Source organism: Prionailurus bengalensis, chromosome D1, assembly GCF_016509475.1.
Source record: "Prionailurus bengalensis isolate Pbe53 chromosome D1, Fcat_Pben_1.1_paternal_pri, whole genome shotgun sequence".
Classification (NCBI taxonomy): Eukaryota; Metazoa; Chordata; class Mammalia; order Carnivora; family Felidae; genus Prionailurus; species Prionailurus bengalensis.
In genome coordinates this window covers 7,671,871-7,697,501 of record NC_057346.1, presented here as the reverse complement: position 1 = coordinate 7,697,501, position 25,631 = coordinate 7,671,871, and positions in this window count along the sequence as shown.

The following is a 25,631-nucleotide window of genomic DNA, read 5'->3' as shown; positions in this document are numbered from 1 at the left end:
CCGTGGAGCTGAATGTGCACGAAACCTGCCCTGTGTAAACCTGTCCAAGTCGTGGGCCCCTCTGTCCGCCCTCACCAAGAACCTGGTGCTCACTCTCAGCTCCTCCCTTCTCTCGTCCCTCACATCTGGTCAGCGACACGTTTACTGCCTCCATGCTGTTAGCAGGCCCTCCCCTCCAGCCGGCCCTCCTGCCCTCCTGCCCTCAGCATCTCTTGCCGCAACACTTACTGCGCGGTCGCCTGGGTTCCTGGAAAGCACCAGAACAGGCCGCTCTCTGGGTCGCCGACAGCATCAGGCAACCGACCTCACACACCTGAAAACACGGCTTTCTTGCCAACGCAGCCCCTTCGCCCGGCCTTGTGCCGTCTGGTCGCCGCCCACCTCGCCGGCTCCTACTTGTCAAAACCGCACCCCGTCACCTCTCATCATGTACGCTCCGGTCACGGAGCTACACGCTACGTGGGGCCAAAGTCCACACTCCCGGGCTTCAATAACGCCATCTGCCCAGAGTTTCCTTCCCTTCACATCCTGCCCCCTCAAGCTCAGTAGCAGCGTCGAAGGGAACGAGGAGTTGGTCTTCCTGGACAGGCCCATCCCCAGTCCCCAGGGCGGTACGTGGCCCACAGTAAGCGCGTGCAGAGTTTTGCAAAGCTCAGCCTACAATCAGTACACATCGGTTCCATTCATATTCCTTTGTCCGGAAGCCAGATGCACGGCACATCAAACTCCAAGGCGGGCTGGGGAAGAAAGTATGTGCCCAAGGACAGGAAATAATAGACTTGGATGAGTCACCCGCACTCTGCCACATCAGAGAACTGTCATAGAAACACAACGTCGACAAGAAAAATAAAATCCAAACGTGCAAAACCAAAGGAGAAAAGCTACTTTGGCTTGAAGTAGAAATCTACTACAAGTTGAATTTAAACCAACAGGGAGGTAAATGAAAAGAATATTGATGGTGAACATTAAGTTACAGAAACATTAGGTGTCTAGATGTTTCAGAGGGGATGGTATCAATCTTTCATTTGTGTAATTAAACTACTTCAGGATCTTCTTTTTAAGAAGCTAGGATAATAATGATGGCAAAGATGGCACGCATAAAAATCTACTTACGAAATACCAATGCAATAATCGTAAATAAAATCAGTAAACGGAAGACACAGTCCACCGAAAGAATAAATCATACCTAAGTGTGGTTAACTCCAAGAATATAAGAATGTTCAGTATTAGAATTTTCATTTTTTTAAATAATTTTTCATGTTTATTTATTTTTGAGACGGAGAGACTGAGAAAGACTGCAAGTGGGGGAGTGGCAGAGAGAGGGAGACACAGAACCCGGAGCAGGTTCCAGGCTCTGAGCTGTGATCACAGAGTCCGACAAAGGGCTCAAACTCACACACCGTGGCATCATGACCTGAGCCATCATCAGACGCCTAACCAACTGAGCCACCCAGACAATTCTAGAAATTTCTTCATATAAATCGTATTAATAATTCTAATAAGTCAAATGAGAAAAATCATATCATTCTCTACATAGACAAAAAGATGGCATTTGATAGAATTCCAAACCCACTTTTTTAAAACATTTTTTTTAACGTTTATTTATTTTTGAGACACAGAGAGACAGAGCATGAACAGGGGAGGGGCAGAGAGAGAGGGAGACACAGAATCTGAAATGGGCTTCAGGCTCTGAGCTATCAGCACAGAGCCCGACGCAGGGCTCGAACTCACGGACTGTGAGATCAAGACCTGAGCCGAAGTCGGACGCTTAACCGACTGAGCCACCCAGGTGCCCACCAAACCCACTCTTAATAAAAACAAAGTTTTCATAATACATAAAAACTAACTAGATATGTTAATCCCTAAATGTTATAAATCAATGGAAAAAATTATATAATAATATAACTGGGAAGCTTAGAAAAATCTGAAAATGTGTAACAAATAGTAGCATAATGTGTACAAAATGTGTACAAAATAATAACCAGTTAAAAAAAGATACTGTTTAAATAGTAGCTACAAGAATAAAGACCTACAGGGACGCCTGGGTGGCTCAGTCGGTTGAGCGTCCAACTTCGGTTCATATCTCACAGTTTGTGGGTTTGAGCCCCTCGTCGGGCTCTGTGCTGAGAGCTCAGAGCCTGGAGCCTGTTTTGGATTCTCTGTCTCCCTCTCTCTCTGCCCGTCCCCTACTCACACTCTGTCTCTCTCTCCCTCAAGAATAAACAAACATTTTTAAAAACTTTTTAATAAAAAAAAGAATAAAGACCTAGAAATAAACTTAACAAGAAATGTACAAGATTATATTATATGAAGTTTTTAAACTCGGTATCAGAAAGAAAATATAAGTAAATAAAAGAACTTAACTTGTTTCTGTCCTGGCAGATTCAGTATCGACATGAAATTAATTCACTACAAGTAATTCCAGATCTCAGGAAATTTCAATAAAATATCAGTAGATACATGTAATAACTAAACAATGGTGTTTCTAAAGTTCATCTGGAGAGCTGAACACATAGGAATAAGAAAATTCTGGAAAAAGTAATGTAGTGAGTGAGGAATAGCTCTACCTGACAGTAAAGCATATAATCAAGTTACAGTAGTTAGAAGACTATGATAGTGGTGAAGAAGCAGATGGATCATACAACGGGATAATGAGTCCAGGAGACACAAGCAGAGCCCTGTCTTGTGGTATCGCCATTCAAATGATAAGGGTTCGACTGATACAAAATTTCATCTAGTACTCCTGCTTTGGTTTAGAAGACCTCACCCATATTTCAGATCAATCAGAATTCCCTCCGAGCAACAGAGTGCTATGGAACTGGAGCCGAAAGGCAGACTCTTCGCAACTGTGTACTTGGTGTGTATTCTACCGGGTTTTCCTCTAAAATACTCCAGTACAGGGGCACCTGGCGGGCTCAGATGGTTAAGCATCCAACTCTTGATTTCAGCTTGGGCCACGATCTCGCGGTTCCTGGGACCAAGCCCCGCCCTGGGCTCTGCGCTGACAGTGCTAAGCCTGCTGGGATGCTCTCACTCTTGGCCCCTTCCCCATGCATGCGCACGCAGGCGCGCTGTCTCTCTCTCTCTCTCTCTCTCTCTCTCTCTCTCTCAACAAACACAAAAAGAGTTTTAAGTAAACACAACATTCCAGTATGTATTTATAAGTTCTTCATTTACACAGAGTTCGTTGTTTTCTTTTTACCTAAAAAATGTCTTACTTAAATATTCAGAATCATATGAATGCTTTGTATGTCAGGATTATTTTAAGATTACAACAGCAACTGACAGGTATAAAGGAGGATAATGAGTACAGGTACACTGCCATATTACAGAGAAATTAACTAATGAAACCTGTTAGGTCATGTCCTAATAGCTAAATACTAATTATTGAAGTTATTGTATTGACTTCAATAAGGTGTGAGATGGTTTTAACATAAAGTCTTGAGACTCGGGTCACCCCATAATTTTTTGCCACTGAAAAAGTAAGATTTTTCCACTTAGAGCAAAATACCATCGGAACACAAGGGAATAATTCTGCATAACAAAGGGGGCACTGTAAAAGGAGAGAAAGATATGGCTTACTCAAAAAATAAACAGTGTGCATCGGCCATAGCAACATCTTTCTAGACAGGTCTCCTGAGGCAAGGGAAACCAAAGCAAAAAATAAACCATGGGGACTATATCAAAACAAAAATCTTCCGCAAAGCAAAGGAAACAATCATGATGACTAAAAGGCAACCTACTGAGTGGCAGAAGATATTTGCAAATGACCTATCTGTTAAGGGTTAGAGAAAGAATTTATACAACTTAACACACACACACACACACACACACACACACACACACCACAAATAACCCCATTTAACAACGGCAGAATACACAAGCTAACATTTCACCAAAAAAGACACCCAGATGGCCAACCGACACTTGAAAAGATCAACATCACTCATCATTCAGGGGAAATGCAAATCAAAACCATAACCAGGCATCAGCTTACACCTGTCAGAAGGGCTAAAATCAAAAACACAAAAAACCACAAGTATGGCAAGGATGTGGAGAAAAAGGAATCCTCCTGTGCTCTTGGTGGGAATGTACATGGTGTAGCCACTCTGGGAACCAGGATGGAGGTGCCTCAAAAAATTAAAAATAGAACTACCATATACGATCCCGTAATTCCGCTACTGGATACTTACCCGAAGAATAAAAACACGCTCATTCAAAAGGATACATGCAGCCCCTACGTCAACTGCAGCATTATTTACAATATCCAAATTTTGAGAGCAGCCCAAATGTCATCAAAAGAGGAATGGATAAAGACGACGTGGTGTATATACACACCGGAATATTACTCAGCCATAAAAGAGAAGGAAACCTTGCCATATGCAACAACATGGATGGAGCTAGAGAGTTGGACAAAGCAAGATAAGTCAATCAGAGAAAGCCACACACCGTATGATTTCACTCCTATGTCGAATTTAAAAACAAAACCAACAAACAAGGGACCAATCAAGAGACAAACCAAAAAACAAACTCTTAACTATAGGGAACAAACAGACGGGTTACCAGAGGGGAGGTAGGGGTGGGATGGGTGAAATAGGTCAAGGGGATTAAGAGCACACTTACCATGATGCACACTGAGTAATGTATGGAATTGCTGAATCACTATATTGTACACCTGAAACTGATACAACCCTGTAAGTTAACTAACTGGAATTAAAAGAATAAATAAACAGGGTCACCATCTAGGAAATGATAAAATCATATCCTTGTTTCATTCCCTATATTACAATTAATTCCAGGCGAATCAATGATTTAAATGTAAAAACATTTTAAAAGCTCCGGAAGAACACAAGAGAAATTTTCAGTATAATGTCATACAACATATGCCACAACTATCTTCTTCACAGATATAGTCCCAGCAACCCAGTATCTTAACAAATACTTGTTGAATTAGAATGAACTGAATTGAATACCAGATCTTAAAGGAGTAGAGCCACATTCTAAAGTGTTCACTAAAGGTGCAAATAAGAACCTTATGTCAAAGAGTCTTGGGGAAAACATGTCACTGCATCTTGTAGCAAATGCTTAAGTAAACTGGAGACAAAGACACCCTCAAGACCCCCATCTGAGAAAAGCCAAGGGTTTCCTGACAGTGGGAAGAGCCCTCAGCCGAATTCCACAGGACGGTGCCTTGCCCTCTCTTGCTCCTTGACTCGGCACATCTGTCATCCTCAGCAACTGCCCTGCTCACGTGCGGCCGATGTACTTCCCCTTCTGGCTCCATGGCACACCTCCAAAAGGGCTACTTTTGGTGACTCCATCTGCCAAGAGATGTAGAGTGTGTCACACAGGCAAGCTTGCCCATGACTCTGCGAGGGAGAGCCGGTGAATGCTTTAAGAATGATCTAGCGCAAAGCTTCAAGTGGCGTGGCAAAGCTATGGAACGCTGAGAAACAGCAGCTGCCGTCAGACCAGCTCAGCAGGAAGCTATTAGGACTGGGGCAGCTCATTCTGAGCAAAGGCATCTGTCCAACTGCAGCTGAGGCATCTTTAACAACAGCGGCAGGCTTTGTCCCAGAGCTGCTCTGCCCAATAAGCAAGCCTCCCGTTGTTTCAAGAGAGAAGGATCTCAAGTCCTAGATAGATCTTTTCCAACCCCCCTGAGCTAATGATCATCTTCAATCAGTGCTAACAACCTGAAAACAAAAAACTATACAAAATATCTGCAGCAGGATTTGGATTCACAGTCAAGGTCTTAGTCTTGGTCCAAAACTTGAAGCTTCTCCAAGAGGAGACTCAGCTGGAAGTTTTCCCACAATGCCACTGCCCTCACTCAACATTCACCTTTTCTACTATTGGCATCATACGTTAATCAGCCTGCAAGGATTTTCTGAGGACCCATAATGAACCCGACACAGTACTAGTCCCTGATGAGGACTTCAAGATTTCCAAGGCACCTACTTCAGTCTTCTAGGAGCTTAAAAAGTTTCCTCAGAAAAGTAAACTTTAGTCACATTAAATGCTGGGGGAAGGATTAAACACAAGAAGCGTGGTAATGATCTTCATTCCAGCGAACAGAAGCACAGAGAAAGGAGAAATGCAGACAGGGAAGTAGGATGTGATCTGGGTCTTGCAGGGAGGGGGGTGGGGTGGGGAGGCAGAGGGAAAAGGAAGAACACTGTGGGTAGGAGGAACAGGATGAGTGGGGGCTCACAAGTGGGGGAGAGCTGGCATGAAATTCAGGTCATCGCATCTGGTGAGAACTCATGAATCTGCATCTACAGGGAAGCTATTTGATGCTCATGATTTTGTCTTGGGTTTCCTTTAAGTTGTCAGTCCACTGCACCAGGGTAGCTGCAAACTGTCCCATATTATTTGAAATGGCTTCTTGAAAATCACAAGCTGGACTCTTACTCAGAACCAAATGTGAGAGCCCTGAGGGATCACAGCACTCATGCAGGCCATCCCTTCCTTTCACGGATTCAGGAAGGTTGCCCCACAGGGTCACAACCAGTGGGGAAGAGCTACCTGCTCTCCAGATAAACTCATTCAGAGACTTTTTTGTTTTTTTCCTCCAAGCCATGTTTTTTCACATTTTAAGCTTGGCAGCTTTTCCCTCTGGTCCCACCACTTCACCAAAGACTGTGTTCCTTAAGAGCAGGGACATCCATCAGTTTTCTCTAGCACAGAATAATTATTAAGCGTGAACTGTGCGCAAGGCATTTGGGCTAATATGATCGATGATATTAAAAAAAAATTTTTTTAATGAAACAATCACATTCTTGCTTGTAGCCAGAGGGCCAAATCCAAATGGATACTTTTGCTGTTGAGTCGCATATGTATTAAGTGATTTCTATGTGGGAACATGGGAATCCGAAGGAAGAGTTGGGGAAGGAGGCGAAGACACATCAAATTCACCGCGATACAGTACGTTTGCTGCAACGACATCAGCGAGCTGAGGCTGCTGAGCAACGCTGACAAAGGAGAAGTGACCCAGCTCCAGCCAGACATCACGGAGTCTTCACGAAAGACCTCCTATCTGAATTGGGTCCTCAAGAATGAATAGAAGTCACCTGGGTGAACAAAGTGGGGGGGGGGGGGAAACAGCAAGACAACATGGCATGTTCAGAGAGCTGAAGCAGTTGATGAAACAGGTTGCTGCACTCCAGGAAGGATAAAAGCAAAAACCGTCGAGAAAGTCAAAGGTCAAACCATCAGGGTCCTGGCACATCAAGCCATAGAATGTGATGTTTGCTACAGGGACCCACAGAAAATTTCAAGTATAGCAGTGACATGAGCAGACGGATCATGCTGGTAATTGGGGGGAGACAAGGCTGCAAGCAAAAAGACCAGTTGGTGTCACATCAGGCAAGAGATAATGATAGATTTTTACGGGGTTTGGTGTATAAATGAGTGGAGATGATTGAAAAAGAAAGATCATTAAAGATGATTCCTGGCTTTCTAATTTGTGTGACTGCAACCACCAAGATCAAGAATCCTAAAGAAGACAAGTTCATGCTAAAGTAGACTGACTATAAGAAACGTTTGTGACATCTGTCTGGGGACGCCGAGCCCACAGAAAGATTAAGAAGTATTAAGTTCAGAGGAGAGAACTGGGCTTCAGGGGTGACCAGCCTAGGAGTAGTGAAGTTAGGAAAGTAGATGACAACACTAGTAAGAAAATATAGGTTGACAATTGACATCTGAGCTAAATGGAGCCCCAGAAAGCAGGAGCCCCAGAAAGCAGGAATAGTCAACTGTGGGCAAGGGGAGAAGAAAGAGTGACAAAATGGAGAAGGAATGGTCAGAGGGGATTTACAGGGACAACAGGGGAAGAGAGGAGGCCATGATCACCAGTTTCGGTATGACAGTGGAGTCAAATAGATAAATCTAGAGGCATTCATTGGATTTGCAAGTAGGAACTCACTGGTGACTATACCAAGATCTAGTTCCAAAAAAAGGGGGGGGGGGTGAAAGAGAAGGCAGTTGGCAATGAGTTCTTACAGTAACTGGTAGTGAGGAAATGAAGAATGTAAATCATCGACATTTAGGTAAAAAGAGGAGGAAAGATCAGATGCTATCTTGAAGGAGATAGTGTCCAAGAAGGATTTGTGGGTTTGTTTTATACACACACACACACACACACACACACACACACACACACACACACACAAATTTATTGTCAAATTGGTTTCCATACAACACCCAGTGTTCATCCCAACAGGTGCCCTCCTCAATGCCCATCACCCACTTTCTCCTCTCCCCCACCTCCCATCAACTCTATTTGTTCTCAGTTTTTATGAGTCTCTTATGGATTGCCTCCTTCCCTCTCTGAAACTTTTCCCCCCTTCCAATCCCCCTTGGTCTTCTGTTGAGTTTCTCAGGATTCACATATGAGTGAAAACATATGGTATCTTTCTCTGCCTGACTTATTTCACTTAGCATAACACTCTCCAGTTCCATCCACGTTGCTACAAATGGCCAGATTTCATTCTCTCTCATTGCCAAGTAGTATTCCATTATAAACCGCATCTTCTTTATCCATTCCTCAGTTGATGGCACATTTAGGCTCTTTCCATAATTTGGTTATTATTGAAAGTGCTGCTATAAACACTGGGGTGCACGGGCTCCTATGCATCAACACTCCTGTATCCCTTGGGTAAACTCCTAGCAGTGCTGTTGCTGGGTCATAGGATAGGTCTATTTTTTAATTTTTTGAGGAACGTCCATACTCTTTTCCAGAGCAGCTGCATCAGTTTGCATTTCCACCAACAGTGCAAGAGGGATCCCATTTCTCCACATCCTCTCCAGCATCTATAGTCTCCTGATTTTTTCATTTTAGCCACTCTGACTGGCATGAGGTGCTACCTCAGTGTGGTTTTGATTTGTATCTCCCTGATGAGGAGTGACATTGAGCATCTTTTCATGTGCCTGTTAGCCATCTGGATGTCTTCTGTAGAGAAGTGTCTATTCATGTCTTCTGCCCATTTCTTCACTGGATTATTTGTTTTTTGGGTGTGGTGTTTGGTGAGTTCTTTATAGATTTTGGATAAAATTTTGAATTTTTTAACATGTGTTTATGTGATCAGAAAAAGGAATCAGGAAAGAGAGAGGCTCAAGATAAAGGAGAGAGTGGGGGCTAAATGATGGAGTAAGTTCCCAGAAGCAGCAATGGGATAGAGAAACAAAGCAGCAGGTAGAGTTGACAAGTCTGCCCTTAGGTTGTATTTAGAACATTCTTGTGAGTCTGAAGATCAGATGGTAAGATAGATCTGGATACAGATACATTTGTACATGGGGCAAGCAGAGAGGAAATACTTCATGATTTAAACTTTTTCGTTAAAACAGGAAGTTCATCTTAATAAGGGGCAGGGAGGACAACACAATCTGGTGACCATGGAGTTTCTGAGAGCCGTAGTAACACCCGTTGAAGAGATCGGCTGTGATATTGGCGGGGCACCAGGGGGAGGCCACAGGGGACAGCGTCAACAACACTTCACAGGAGAGATTCCCCTGGACCCAAGGTGTGGGCAAGCGCCAGCAAACCACAACCTTGGCCTGTGTAGGGTTTACAGCCGTATGGTCAGGGAGGAAGGAGATAAAAGGGGACCGGCAGGCAACCCTCCAGTTGTAGAAATTGAAACACTGCCCCCAATACTGACCAGTGAAGGAGAAAACCTTACCCTGAGCACGCAGATCTAGGAATGATACACGAAACTCAGAAAGCCCCCAGCGGTTCGGTGATGCAGTCAGGTGACAAATCTGCCCCCAGACACGGGAAGACAACGAGTAGTTCAGCTCATTTCTCAGTGATCCAAGAAACACTCTCAGAGGAGCTGACTCGTACCTGAGGGAAAGCCACCGGAAAAAAGAACCACGCTGAGGACTGCCGAAACACTGTGCGTACGAGAGAGATGGCTAACTTCATGGGACCCAGAGGAACCCAAACCCAAAAAGTGCTATACCAGCAAAGTTTAACTTCTACAGGTGAGGGCATCACCAGAGAATGCAAGGTCTAGAGAGAGTCCGAAATTTTCCTCAACTCAACGCAGCTCAGAGAGAGGCCAGACCTTGCAGTCTTCATGGTAACAGCATAGAAGGGAGCACTTGGATCCATGAGCCCAGAACACTGTTACCACAAGTCAGTTCTTCCATGGACATTTTCTCCCAACTGCCTAATAACACAGTAAACAAGTAGAACAACAGCAACAAAATACTAACTCCATACAAATTGAAGACATGAAAAAAAAAGTTGGAAAAGAACATTATAACACTTGGACAAATTAAAGAAAACACATCTTAAAATGTGGCCACAAAGCAGAAAACTGTATTCAATTGAATCAAAATTAAGTCACCTAAATTTCAAGAATTATTAAAGATTTGAAACAACAGCACAAGAAATAGCAAAGCTCAGATATTGTACAACTAGGAAGAAGAATATAAAAAGAAACAACATTTCAGTAAATTCTTATCTAAGAAAATTCAGAATCTAAGAATGAATTAAAGAAACACCAGAATGAATTAAAATAAAAAAATGTACCTTAGGGGAAATACAAAACAGAAGGGAAATAAATAAAATACTAATACTAATACTAATAATAATAAATCAGAAATTTTCAAATTGTTATATGGTTAAAGAAGAGTAAGTAAGTTGGGGGGCCTGGGTGGCTCAGTCGATTGATCATCCGACTTCGGCTCAGGTCATGATCTCACGGTCTGTGAGTTCGAGCCCCACATCGGGCTCTGTGTTGACAGCTAGGAGCCTGGAGCCTGCTTCGGATTCTGTGTCTCCCTCTCTCTCTGCCCCTCCCCCACTCATGTTCGGTCTCTCTCTCTCTCTCTCTCTCTCTCTCTCTCTGTCAAAAATAAACATTAAAAAATTTTAAAAAAAAGTAAACATGCAATTTGTACCGTTCCAAAAAAAGAAAAATAAAATAGAAATGTTTAAAATTATACGTCAAGAAAAATTTCCTAAAGTAACAGAAAACTTGCATCTATATATTGAAAAGTATAGTGTTGCCATGGAAACCTGATCCAGGAGTGTCAACACAAAAACATTTCTTAGTAAAAGCCACAGCCTTTAAATACAAGGAAAGGTCCCATGGGTATCTGTAAAAAAGTCTAAATCTTGTATTGGCAAAGAACATCAGCACAGATTTGACATCCAACTTCACTACAATATTTCATACTGGTCAACAATGTAGTACTCTTAACCTACTCAAAGAAAGAAACTATAAATGAGGGTTTAAAATCTATCCAAAATTTTCTTCAATCTAGAGGTCACAGACAACCTGGAACCTGGAGAATATGGTCTAACATGCAGCATAGGGGAGGGACAGTAGAGAAAAAAGAAATGGTTAGTAGTTACCCTCAGTACTGGTCATACCAGAAAATCAACAGGTGTTACCTAATTAAGAGGTGACCCAAAGTATCCGACAAAGAAAGGTCTGTTTTAACAAATACTAAAACTTTCAAATAACGAAAGAAACAACAATACAAAGCAAAGATGTGAGTTGAAAGTGAAAGCAACGTAATTCAACACCAAACATACCCCCATCATGTCACTAAGTGCATGAGGGCTTAACTCATACAAAAAGGAAGGAAGGAAGGAAGGCACGCAGGCAGGCAAAACTATTCTCCTATTGGTTTCTTTTAGACCCAGATAAATTAAGTCAACAAAAGCAGTTATTAAGGACATTGAAGATACAAAAAACCAACAAGATAGATCTCACTGATATATATTGAATCCCATTTTCTAGTAGAGAATGCACCTTTTAACATTTACAAAAATTAATACGGTAGTCCACAAAGAAAGTGATAAATTTGTAAAGATAACAGTGTGTTCTGACCATAATGCAATAAAAATAGGAATTAGTAAGATCTTTGAAGAGTCTTTCCAACCAGGGGTGCCTGAGTGGCTCAGTCTGTTAAGTGTCTGACTTCAGCTGAAGTCATGGTCTCACAGTTTGTGACTTCAAGCCCTGTGTCGGGCTCTGTGCTGATGGCTCAGAGCCTGGAGCCTGCTTGGGATTCTCTGTCTCCCTCTCTCTGCTCCTCCCCCACTCCAGCTGTCTCAAGTATAAATAAACATCAAAAAAAAATTTTTTAAGGCATTCCGCTTGGTGATGTAAATAAACAAAAAACCTCACTTAAATATCATGTCAAGGAAAAAATATAAAAAGCAATTGCAGAACTTCTGGTGGGCAACAATAAATACAATGCAATATGTTATACCCAGGGGATACACCTAGAGTAAATTCTCAAATAAAACTTCATTACTTTATTATCTGTATCAATAAAAAAAAATGGGCTAAGCGCTCAACTACAAAAGGGAGGGAAAGAACTACAAACAAAGTCAAAAGAAAGCAAAATGAAAGAATTATCTGTGCTGACAGCTCAGAGCCTGGTGCCTGCTTAGGATTCTGTCTCCCTCTCTCTGTCCCTCCCATGTTCACACTCTCTCTCTTTCAAAAATAAATAAAACATTAAAAAAAATTTTTTAAAGATAAAAGCAGAAATAAATTAGAAAATGGAATATATAGCATCAATAAAGAAATAATCTTATCTTCTGAAAAACATGAATAAAATGGACACATTTACAGGTTTTTTAGTAAGCAAGAGTAGGAAGCACAAAGATATAAACTAAATATGACAAGGGTTAAGTAACCATTAAACAAGGCACTTTTTAAATTCATGTAATTATATTGGCACAATTCTATGCAAATATTTGAAAACCTTGATGAAAACGAGAAAAGGAGAACTCCAGTCAAAATAAAAAGTTGAGATAGAAAATCCAAACAGATCAATTATCATACAAGTAACTGAGAGGGTCTTCCACAAGCTACTCTTCCAAACGGCACCAGGACCAGATGGTTTTACGAACTATAGTGGAATACTACAAAACAGTTAAAAACCAGACAGTCTAATTCAACTGTTCCAGAGCGCAAAACAGCAAGGAAAATCAAATATTTTATGTCAAATATATTCAGTGATATAAAGGGCATATAGAGATAATATAAAATAGAAAGCTATGTATCATTCTCATGTATAAAAGCTGACATACAAATTCTAAGAATTAAAAACAGAATCTTATGTCAAAATATGTCATGACCAAAGAGTTTACATTGGGAACAGGAGATGATTCTGTATGAGGAAATCCATTAATGTAACTAATCATAGCAATAGGTCAAAGGAGAAATCATACTGTCATCTACAACACTACCAAAAAAGCATTTGAGAAAATTCAACATTTATTTCTGATCATACAAACACAGTCCCACATACACACTCATTCACTAAAATAAGAATCAATTAAAAATGCACCTTAATGAGGAAACACTTAAGAGCGTTCCCATTAAAATAAGACACAATGCAAAGTCGCCCACTACTGCCACAACTATTTAACATGATACTGGAAAAATCAGCTAATGGAATGAGACAAAATACAGCAATTGGGGACTAAGATTAAGAAATGGGTATGCATACTAAGAAAATTCAACAGAATCAATGAAAAACTACTACAAAAATCAGAGAATGCAATTAACAGGATTTAAAATTAATATATGGCATCAATAGCTTCCATATAAACAAACACTAGAATGTTATGCTATTTAAAAGAAGAAAAGGCTCTAGCTTCAAGAGACAAACTACCTAGGCATATGCTGAGCAAAGAACATGTAACATCCCCCCAGAAAAAATTTTAAACACTACAGAAAGATGAAAAGGCACATTTCAACAAATGGAAAGCATTCCATGCTCTTATGTGAAGACTGGACACCAATGGAGGGATCAAGCTTTCACAAAGAAACAAACAGGTAAATTAAAAAGAGAAGGCACTCCTAAGGATGACTGCTTTCTCTTCAGTAAGCCAACGGTATGGCAAAAAGAAAAAAAAAAAAAAGAGGAGGTGGGGTGGAACAGGGCAGCGAAGAGATTAATCTGGATTAAAGGAAATTTAAGACATAACATAATTTGTGGGCCTTGTGTGGGTCCTAATTCAAGCAAGCCAACTTTATAAAAATTTTTGATAACTGACTGGGTAGTGAATGATACCGAAGATTTACTTTTTATGTTGCTGAACATGATAACAGCATGCTAGTTATATAAAAGAATGCCATAATATTTAAAGAGGAGTTTATAAGCACATAGCCGTGAAATAACATACTTGAAGTTTGCTTTAAAATAATTCAAAGAGAAAAACCAAAAGGGACAGAAAGCAAATACAGCAAAAGCTTCAAAATTATTGAACATGAATACCAATTTGTAGAGCTTCATTATCCTCCCTTTGATGTATTTTTAAAATATTTATAACACAATTATTTAAAAAAAAATCCGAGTGCAAGTAGTGAGCTTCAGGGAAGTGATGATTGTAGCTAATGAGGCAAACAGGAATTGGGGTGATCAGCAAAGAAAAGGTAAGAGGACTAGTGCAAAGGTCCAGCTCTGGGGGAGGGTCCCCACTTGGGTGGGGCCGAGTCTGCATCGATGTACGCATAGAAATGACAAATCGGTCAGGAGTGGCATTTTTCTCCATGAGTGTGAGAAGAGAATCAAGGCATCGCACACCTTCCCAAAGCCAAACAACCCAATCCCGTAAGGACCAAGCCAAACTCTTAAGCCCAGAGAAAATGGCTCATCAGTAACGGGGGAAAACAGGGAGTGCAGGGGTAGCACGGGGTTATGCAGCCAAAAATGGAACAAACCCTCTGTTCTCTGCACCGACTCTGTGGTTAGGCATTCCTTCTCAACCACAGGTGACAGTGCCTGCTCCCTTTTCTGATCTCTTAGAACAATAGCTGTGCACCCATCACTGCCCATAATTAATGGTGACACTGGCTGACATTATGCAGCGGTTGCCTCATGGCAAGGTAAGTGCGGCGGTACTGGGATGATCTCCTTGAATCCTCAGAGAAAAAGGAACAATCTCAGCAATGTTAGGTCTCAGTGAGGGAACTGGGACTTCAGTTCAGATGACCTGACGCCAGGGTGCAAGCTCTAGGCAGGGAGCAGTCCTGGGATCACAGCTTCCTGGCTTCAACCCCTTTGATTCTCTCTCCTTCAAGAAGGCACTTCAGCATGCAAACAAGTGGGGTGTTTAGGGATTGCGCTGAATCTACCTTAATTCACAGGTGGGGGGGAGAAAGTTAATTTGGAAACTTTAAGACTTCACTTATTACTACTAACAAGTTACCTGCCACAAATCTTACAACTGAGACACAGACACACGAGTGTGTAATAATAACACTTTGAGAACTGTGTTCCTAACACGCTTATTCCCCAAAACCCTTTCTTCAAACTCCTCTACATTTAATTGAGCACTTTAGTTTTCTAATTTACTTCATTCATGAAGGCCAGGTACTTGTGCCAGGTATTTCCGGTAAATTACAATCTCCTTGAGGGCAAGAATTAACTCTTGTGATTTTTTTTTTTCAAACAATTCCCCAAGAAAACATCTAGAATGTGCCAGGCATACAAAAACCGCTTAACAAACATTCTCTGAATAGAACTGAATTAGTAATGAAGTGACAGTAGGAAGAACAGGTAATGCCAGGGTGAGGTTTTCCCACACACAAAACCTTTGCATCAAGCCATCCGGCTTCTTCTGGAACAACAAGAACAGAATCCAAGCCCGCAGTCGGCATCTATGGGAATATAGAGGCATCTAGCTGCTGTGACAGAACTGGGTTTTTTTCCTCCCTCCCCTCGGAGAAGACATGGATGGAGAAGTTTTCTAGAACTGTGCCTGTGTAATCAGAATCCAACGACATACCTGGATCTTTTTTGTTTTAGGTCTGCACCCTGGTGCATTCTAATAGAGCATCACAAGCCTGTATTTGCCTAAATAAGACATTAGAACTCGTCACCCACACCTAACTCTATTAACATGTAATAAAATTGATTCTCTGCAATGAGAACATGAAGGCTTACCCGACAATAGAGCAGATGCAAATTTCTCATTATAGATTTCTAAGGTGAAAATAAAGTAGCTTATCTACCAAGCTGGGTAGTTTAAAAAGCTGAGAGCTGGAGAAAGAACACCTGAAGTATGATATGATTAAAAACACTCTGAAAGCTTAAATGGTAAGGGAAAAAGAAAACATTAGGATGTGCCTCATCTAGGGTAATTGTCACCGAGAAGATTCATGCTCTTGTCCTTGAGATCAGAGAGGCATCACCTTCTGCCTTCTTGGGATTTCCTAGCATTTAAGTTAAAGACATGAGACTGGGAGGGGCACCTGGGTGGCTCAGTCCATCAAACGTCCGACTTCCACTCAGGTCACGAGCTCATGGTTCCTGGGTTCGGTCCCCGTGTCAGGCTCTGTGCTGACAGCTGGGAGCCTGGAGCCTGCTTCTGATTCTGTCTCCCTCCCTCTCTGCCCACCTACCCCACTCCCCCACTCGTGTTCTGTCTCTCAAAAATAAACAAACCTTTTTTTTTTAATGAGATTTGGAGCCAGACAGTCCTGCCTATGGGCACTCAGCAAATGCTGGTTATCATTCCTACTGTCAAGGAGAGTAACTCTGAGCCCCTTCCCTTGCCCCTTGTCCTCCAGGGATGAAGTTGCTGCAGGGGATAGGTCAGTCCCTGTCTTCCTAATGGGTAGGAATCCCTCTGGGCTGTGACCTCTCCTTCCTGGTATGCACCTTGTGGGGACAAAACACTGTCCACAGTGCTGAGCCTGCCATCTCTGTTCAGTGCTTTTCCACCGCCCCGATAGGTACGCAGCTGGGGGTGGCCTGAGTCCAATCGTGTTCTGCAGACCAAGTAGCTATCTCTGCCATTTCTTTAACCACTTTATCCATGTAGCCAGTAAGAGTGCTTCGGATCCCAAGACTTGGAAGGAAGGCAGTGCTCATTAAGCTTCGAGCTCAGGCCCCAAAGGGGGTGTGAGAGGGGAGAAAAATGTTAGCATTTGAGCACTGCTGAGTCAGTCATACCACCTAACAGCTTCAAAGTCCTACCAAAGCCCAAATTGTTATTATTTTTACTGCTATTATTATTGCCTTTGAAGTGGAGATGGTCAAGGGTGTGGTCAACTGCCTTATAAAAGTTGCCCATTGTCCTAGGAGTCACCTGTGCTTCAGCCCTGTCTTACCCACACTCATCACTTTCTGGCTCATCTTTCCTACTATTCGAGGGTATCTTTTACTAAGTGCCGGGCACTGTACTAGTCATTTTTGTACCTGCCTCTTTTCATCTCAATATTCGTTCATTATCCTTTACTAGCCATCCTGAGATTAATTCTCCCCACGTTACATAAGAGGAACTGAACAGAGAGGTTGAGTGACCTTTCTAAACCACACGGCTGCTGAGTAGGAGCCCCAGATCGGAAATCCAGACCTGTTTGACACCAGTAAGCATGCTTCACACTCAGGCCCCTGCTCTGCCACTCCCACCTTCAACACCTGGAGAACTTTAGTTGCATGGGTTTGGCTGGAATGGGATTCAAGGTCATGAGTTCCATCTCCGTGGAAGCTCAGAGTTCCCTCATCTGCTGATTCAATTCCCTTTTTCAAATAAGCACAGGGTGCATCATGCCCTACCTCTAGCCCACTCAAGAGTTTTCTCTAGACAGTTTCTCCATGCCTCAACATAAATTAGGTGTCTTTGTCTAAAAATCAGGACCTACCTCTAAATTTTCAGAGCAGGCATCGATTAGGGCACACGAGTTACCCCCCTGTCACCTGTTGTTGGTGCTTACCACCAAATTTCACCCAAACACAAGTCCTGGGTTTAGGAGGAAAACAGCTCCCTCATCACGGCGATCCTGTGCTTCATAGGAGTTTTCGCCTCGTTTTTTCTTTCCCACTTCAAAAAAGAGAGGGAAAAGGATCTAGACACTGTAGTGTGATATTGGAAAAGGTCTCTTTACCACCTTTGGCAATTTCTCTGACAGAAAGAGGACTGGCTGTTTGTGACGTGATACCTCAGCCTCTCAGGCATGTCGAGAAAGACAAAAACGAAAATGTAGGCTCTGGGCTGAGCTACGGGAAGAATGTTATACTTGGGTAGCAAGATAAATGATAAAACCCGTGTGCTGTGAACCGCTGTTCGGCCTGAAAGGATCAAAGCTGGGCCTTCCTTTCAAAGAAGTCTGCCGGCCAATGGCTTCGACTGCATTTTGTGAGAACGCTTCTCTAACAATGCCCTTGCGACCACCTTGCCGAGTAGTCGCCTTCTGACCTCGGGTCTCGCTGTGGAAAAGTAGTCTTAACAGGAAATCCGCAAGACTATCCAGGCTTTTATCAGTTTGTAGAGATTATTTTAACCAGAATGATTTCATTATAAGCTTGTTGTGAATTCCTTCAGAAGAAAAGCAGAATCTCCAGAAAGGTGTCTGTGCAGATAGCACACACATCTCAGTCGTCCCTGAAATCAGCTGAGCAGGGCCTCCCATGTTGGTTCCTGAGAACTGAACAATCACTACAGCAAACAAGACTCAGAGATGTCAGGTGAATTCAGTAAACATGCAAGAAACTTGACCCCACACAACACCAGTCCCTTTCCAGTCAGGCTGAAAACAGAGAAGGAATGTTTTGAAACAGCATCTACGGGCGGAGGGTGGGACACTGTCCCGCTGTCCAGAAGGCCCTTCTCCTCCTTCTTCGGCAAGCTAATCCTTCCTCATCCTTTAAGCCTCATTTCCAAGACTGTGCAATCTCCTGACTCCCCATACAGCACAGTGCTCCCCATTAGCACAATAGCACTCAAAGCTTTAATCACCAGAGACACTGTGTCTCTCCTATTAGAACAGGCGGGAGGAAGCGTGTCTTTTTGGTTTTTGTCAAAAGAGCTCAACTCAAAGTCTAGCACACAGGGGTCGAATGAACGGACAGGTAAATGGAGTGCATAAATGAATGAACAACTGAGCAAGTGAATGAACAAAGGTATAGGACAGCCCCAGGACGCAGGTTTGGAATTCGGCCCTGGTCCAGATCAGCCCAAATGACAGTGGGCCTATCTGCATCGGGAACAGCAGGCCAAGATGATGATTTCCAGTGACTAGTTTCACGATGTGAGCATATAAATCCCACCTTTCTTTCCCAAACTCCAATACATCTACACATCATTCTTCCGAACCTCAGCCCATCTTCCCCCGTCTCTCAGCGACCCGTGTTGAGACACAGGCTCTTCAGCAAACACAGCAGGTCTGCCCAAAGCACAGTGCCCCAGAGAATCCCACTTCCTTCTCGTTAGAACTCACCCGGCATCACAGCCTCCCCAGCTTTACCCAGCAGGACCGAAAGACCAGACCATCCACAAAACCCTCAACTTCAGAAACCAGGAGGTAGAGGGTAGGTAGAATGAGGAATAGAAATCTCTCGACCAAAAGCCCAAGGGCACTTCTGATGCCCCTAGGGCAAAATGGACCACCGGACTGCAGCCACAAGTGGTGACAAGCCCCAAGTTGTTTCAAGACAAACCACAACCACTGCCAGCCTTTAGACCTCCAACCCAAAAGCTCATTGGCAACCATTTGCATACCTTTGTGTGCTATTTGCCTGATGAACTGAAATCCCCTGCTTTTCATTTCTCCCCACATTCCCTATTCATATTTTCATCTCTGCCACCAAGAATTGCCCAACATGCAGGGGAGATATGGAGGGGAACAAGAAGAAAGATGTGAAGATGTTGTTTTCTCAAATGCAGAGGCCACCGATAAACAATTTAAACCTACAATCTAAATCCTCCAACTAATAAGCCAGCTGTCAAATCACTTGTCTAAAGCCGGCCCCAAAGAGAAAGGATACATTAGAAGAAGGAGTACAAAATGAGCCTCACTAATCATCCAGCAGACAAGGGATTTTATATCATTACCGCCCTTGCCAATATGCTGGAAGCTCCTGGAATACTTTCAAGATAAGCTCAGTCTGGGTATTTTATCCACATATACCATCAAATGCCGAAATATACAATGAGAAGCAAGAGGGCTTTTTCAATCTGACCAAATGAGGTTAAGAGGGTTGGTCTGACCCATACCCACCAAAAGAGATTGCATTCATAAAACCTGCTTGGCTCGACAATTTATATATTCAGTTCCTCCGAGCGATTCTTACAGGTACATGCTTAGAAATAAAAGAAACCCAGGTTCAGACTGCATCGTTCCACTTTTGACTATTTACATTTTAGTGGAAGTTTTGTGTTGCTGTTTTTGCACTGTAGTACTTGAGGCAAGTCCATATGCAGCATAGTAATTTTCTCAAATCACCCAGCGGAGATTCCAGAAAACGCCCCTTGCGCTCAAATCGAGCCATCACCGTACTCTAATGCAGTATAACAACACACAATACAGTCATGCACATGATATTACACCAAACTGGGTCATTGCAATCATTCACCCAATGCTCAGATGCGAAGACCGTTATCATCAAGTAGCCAGGGAAAAGATGGAATCGATTTCCCAGGATCCAGTCTGTGAGCAAAGTATATATTGAAGAGAGAAGAAACAGTCTAGGACCTGGAGAAATGGCTAATACACAAACACCTTGCCTTCAGGCTGAAAGGTGGGATTCAACAGTCATCAACATTGGGGGACATGACCACGCACTGTGCCCAGAAACTCCCCGGATGCCTGCCTGTGCTTTTGATTCCTGGTATGTGAGTGCTGCCTCTTCGTCCCTGACTGCCCACAGAATGTTTACCTGTACCTTTATGGAGTGACCCATGATTTTAAAGAATAACTTGGTTATTATGAAGCTCGGTTTAATCTGCTTTCCAGATATTAATGTGAAGAATAGCCCATGTCAAACTGGTAAGGAATTAATATCCAAAATATATTAGGAACTCATACATCTTAGTAGTAAAAACATAAACTAACCCTATTAAAAAATGAACCAAGTCTCTAAATAGACCCCCCCCCCGAAGAAGATATACTAATGGCCAACAGGTAGATGACAAGATGTTCTATTTCACTAATTATCAGAAAAATGGAATCAAAACCACAATGAGATATCACCTCATTATCTGTTATAATACTATTAATAGAAAGATAAAAAGCACTGGTAAGGATGTGAAGAAGAGGAAATCCTTGCACACTGTGGGAATGTGAAATGACACAGGCATTATGGAAAATAGCATAGAGGTTCCTCAAAAAATTAAAAGTGGAACTACCTTATGAAGCATCAATCTCATTTATTTTTTAATTCTTTTAAATGTTTATTTTTGAGGGAGACAGAGAGTGAGAGCAGGAGAAGGGTAGAAAGAGGAGACAGAATCTGAAGCAGATTCCAGGCTCTGAGCTGTTAACACAGAGCCCGATGCAGGGCTCAAACTCACCAAGGATGAGATCATGACCTGAGCCGAAGCCTGAGGCCCAACCAACTGAGCCACCCAGGTGCCACACCAAACTCACTTGTTAATGCACATCCGAAGGATATGAAATGGGGATCTCAAAAACATATCTGTGTTTAATTCAGCATTATTCACGACAAGATATGGAAACAACTTAAAAGTCCATCAATGGGTGAATAAAGAATATGTTTCCATATGTATAATGAAGTATTATTCACCTGTAATAAAGGAAATCCTGTTATTTGTAACAATCTTGATTAACCTGGAAAACATAGTAAGTAAAATAAGTTAAACACAGACAAATACTGCATGATCTCACTCACTGGTGGAATCAAAAGGAGTCAAACTCATAGTAGTGGTTGCCAAGAGCTGTGGGCTGAAATGAGGATGTGTTTGGCAGGAGGGCACAAAGTTTCAGTTATGCTAGATGCATAAATTCCAGAAATCTAATGTACAACACCGAGATTATAGTCAACAATACTGCGTAGTATGCTTGAAATTTGCTAAGAAGGTAGATCTTAAGATCACGGTGTGCACACACACTGTATACACGGTGATGGATGTGTTACTTAGTTTGATTGCGGTGGTTATTTCACAATAAGCATGTGTATCAAATCATCAATGTACACTCCTTAAATATATACACTTTTTCATTGTTAATTGTACCTCAATAAAGCTGGGGGACAGAAGAATAGACTACATGTACTGCCTCTCTTACTTTCATTTGGGTTCTCTGAAGGATGACAGAAGTCGGTAGAAATGGTAAAATTGGGGTTCAGATGGAACAGTCACAACCACTGATTTTTTAAACTCATTTTTATGCATAAAGAACTTTCTCATCAATAATTCCAGTTAATAAAGATATAAATCATCCCATTCTAACAGGTATGTTCTTGATCAAACCAGTAGATTGAATGATGTATCAATATTATAGAGCACCAGCAGGGGTTGGGCAGAACCTCAAAAAACCCAACCACAATTGGGTCACCATATTCCAGGTTCTGCTTAGGCTAAGAACCGAACTCTCATTCGTGAAAACACAAATGAGAGTGAATTGGATACCTGAATGCCAGTTTATCAACTAACAGAAGTATCAGCCAACACAGACCAGAACATGCATGTTAGGCAGGACTATTTTGGCAGCTACCTTACCACATGCTCCTAGTGCTGAGCAGCTAGGAGCCTGGAGCCTGTTTCAGATTCTGTGTCTCCCTCTCTCTCTTCCTCTCTCCTGCTATCTCTCTCTCTCTCTCTCTCTCTCTCTCTCTCTCTCTCTCTCAAAAATAAACCAACATGAAAATCCAATGGTGGGGGCATTAAAAGCCACCGCTAACCACATAATAGTGCTGAATGCCTGTTGCAAGAGTCTTTGTCCAATCAGAAAAGACTGGTTATCTTACTCACTAAATCTAGTACTTTTTTCTGACCAGAAAACAAAGGTTGTTGAGAAATGCTATTTTCATGACAGAATCACACCATATTAAAGGAGAAGTGATAGTATCAACAGTCTAGGTCATGGAACAGAATAGAAAACCCAGAAATGGACCCACAAACGTATGGGCAACTAATCTCCGACAAACCAGGGAAGAATATCCAATGGAATAATGACAGTCTCTTCAGCAAGTGGTGCTGGGAAAACTCGACAACGACGTGCAGAAGAATGAACCTGGACCACTTTCTTACACCATACACAAAAATAAACTCAAAATGGATGAAAGACCTCAATGTAAGACAGGAAGCCATCAAAATCCTCAAGGAGAAAGCAGGCAAAAACCTCTCTGATCTTGCCCACAGCAACTTCTTACTCAACACCTCTCCTGAGGCGAGGGAAACAAAAGCAAAAAATAAACTACTGGGACCTCTCAAAAATAAAAAGCTTCTGCACAGCGAAGGAAACCATCAGCAAAACTAAAAGGCAACCGACAGAATGGGAGAAGATATTTGCCAATGACATATCAGATAAAGGGTTAGTATCCAAAATCTATAAAGAACTTATCAAACTCAACACCCAAAACACAAATAATCCGGTGAAGAAATGGGCAGAAGACATGAATAGACACTTCTCCAAAGAAGACACCCAGATGGCCAACCGACACAGGAAAAAATGCTCCACATCACTCATCATCAGGCAAATACAAATCAAACCCACAATGAGATACCACCTCACACCTGTCAGTATGGCTAACAGGAACAACTCAGGCAACAACAGATGTTGGCAAGGATGCAGAGAAAGAGGAACACTTTTGCACTGCTGGTGGGAATGCAAACTGGTACAGCCACTCTGGAAAACAGTATGGAGGTTCCTCAAAACACTAAAAATAGAACTACCCTACGACCCAGCAATTACACTACTAGGCATTTATCCATGGGATACAGGTGTGCTGTTTCGAAGGGACACATGCACCCCCATGTTTATAGCAGCACTATCAACAATACCCAAAGTATGGAAAGAGACCAAATGTCCATTGATAGATGAATGGATAAAGAAGATGCGTGTGTGTGTGTGTGTGTGTATCCACACACACACACACACACACACACAATGGAGTATTACTCAGCAATCAAAGAGAATGAAATCTTGCCATGTGCAACTACATGGATGGAACTGGAGGATATTATGCTAAGTGAAATTAGTCACTCAGAAAAAGACAAAAATCATATGATTTCACTCATATGAGGGCTTTAGGAGACAAAACAGATGAACATAAGGGAAGGGTAACAAAAAGAATATAAAAACAGGGAGGGGGCAAAACAGAAGAGACTCGTAAATATGGAGAACAAACAGAGGGTTACTGGAGGGGTTGGGGGGGGATGGGCTAAATGGGTAAGGGGCACTAAGGAATCTACTCCTGAAATCATTGTTGCACTTTATGATAACTATTTGGATGTAAATTTTCAAAAATAAAAAATAAAAATAAATTACAAGAGAGTGTAGGTCAGCTCCCCTTGTCATTCATTCATTTATTCATTCATTCAGGAAATTTGTATTGAGCACCTACTATGAGCCAGGCAGGAGTTTAGGCACTTTGGATACAGTAGCAAAACAAAGTGACAAGAATCCCAGTCCTAGTGGGACTTACTTTCAGTCAGGAAAAGATACAAAATAAACATAATCAGGAAGTGAACTTTATAGAACATTAAACATGCTTTGGGGAAAAAAAAGAAAAGAAAAAGTAGAACCAAGTAAGGAAGAGCAGCAAGCATATAGAGCAGGGGCTAGGAACAACTTTGAAAGGTCAGGGAAGACTTCACTGAGACACAGCATCTGAACAGAGTTTGAAGGCTAGAAGTACCTTAATCCTGTGGACAACAGTGGAAGAGTATTTCAGGCATAAGGAACAGACAGTGCAGGACCCTCAGATAGGAGTCAGTCCAGAAAGTTCAAGGAACATGGCTGGAGCAAACAGGAGGAGCTGTTCAGAGAAAGGATGGAAAATCAGGTCAAGCAGAGGGGCCCTGTTGGCCATTAAGAGGAAACCGAGCGTACATTTACTATGAGGGAAACGAGGTTTTACACAAAGAGGTACGTGACCTGTGTTCCTTCCACTTTATAATAGGATCGTTCTGGCTTCTCTACTGAGACCTTATGGTGTAAGTGGGAATGAAAGTTAGGCAGCTGTTGCCGAAATCCAGATAAAACAAAAAGGAGACTGACACCAGAGTGACGGTCAGCAAAGTGTTGAGAGGTGGCAGAAATCTTAATCCAGACTGAGGACCGACATCACAAAACCAGGTGATGGACTAGGTGTGAGATCAAGGAAGATTCCAGGGTTTGGGCACAAACAGCTATGAGAATACAGATGCCTCCAATACCCCCTTCCTCACAAGCTCCATCAGTCCTCGAATATGTGAGGCAATAGGGGTCTAGGCTGTCCTAGCTGCGAATTGAGAACTTAGGCAATTGGGGATGGTGGGTTAAGAAGACCAGGGTATACAGTTCCCATACTCTCTAGTATACTTTGCTTCTGGATCACGCCTTACACATCCCCTAAACTTGCCGTTTAAGAAGACTAACAAATAGTCATCCTCCTCCATCAGTTTAAGCGTCTAACTCTTGTTTTCCGTTCAGGTCATGATCTTAGGGTCGTGAGATCAAGTCCTGCGTCAGGCTCTGTGATGAGTGTGGAACCTGCTTGGGATTCATATTCATTCATTCATTCATTCTCTCCCTCCGCCTCTCTCTCTCTCCACCCCCCTTCTCTGTTTCTAAAATGAAAACAAAAGCCAAGAAATTGCCATCCTCTGCACAAACAAAGCAGTGGATTTTTTTCTGCTTCAAGAAGTCCCTGGCTCTTGTTTCACAAACACTCATGCTTCAGGGTTACAGGATACTCCCTGC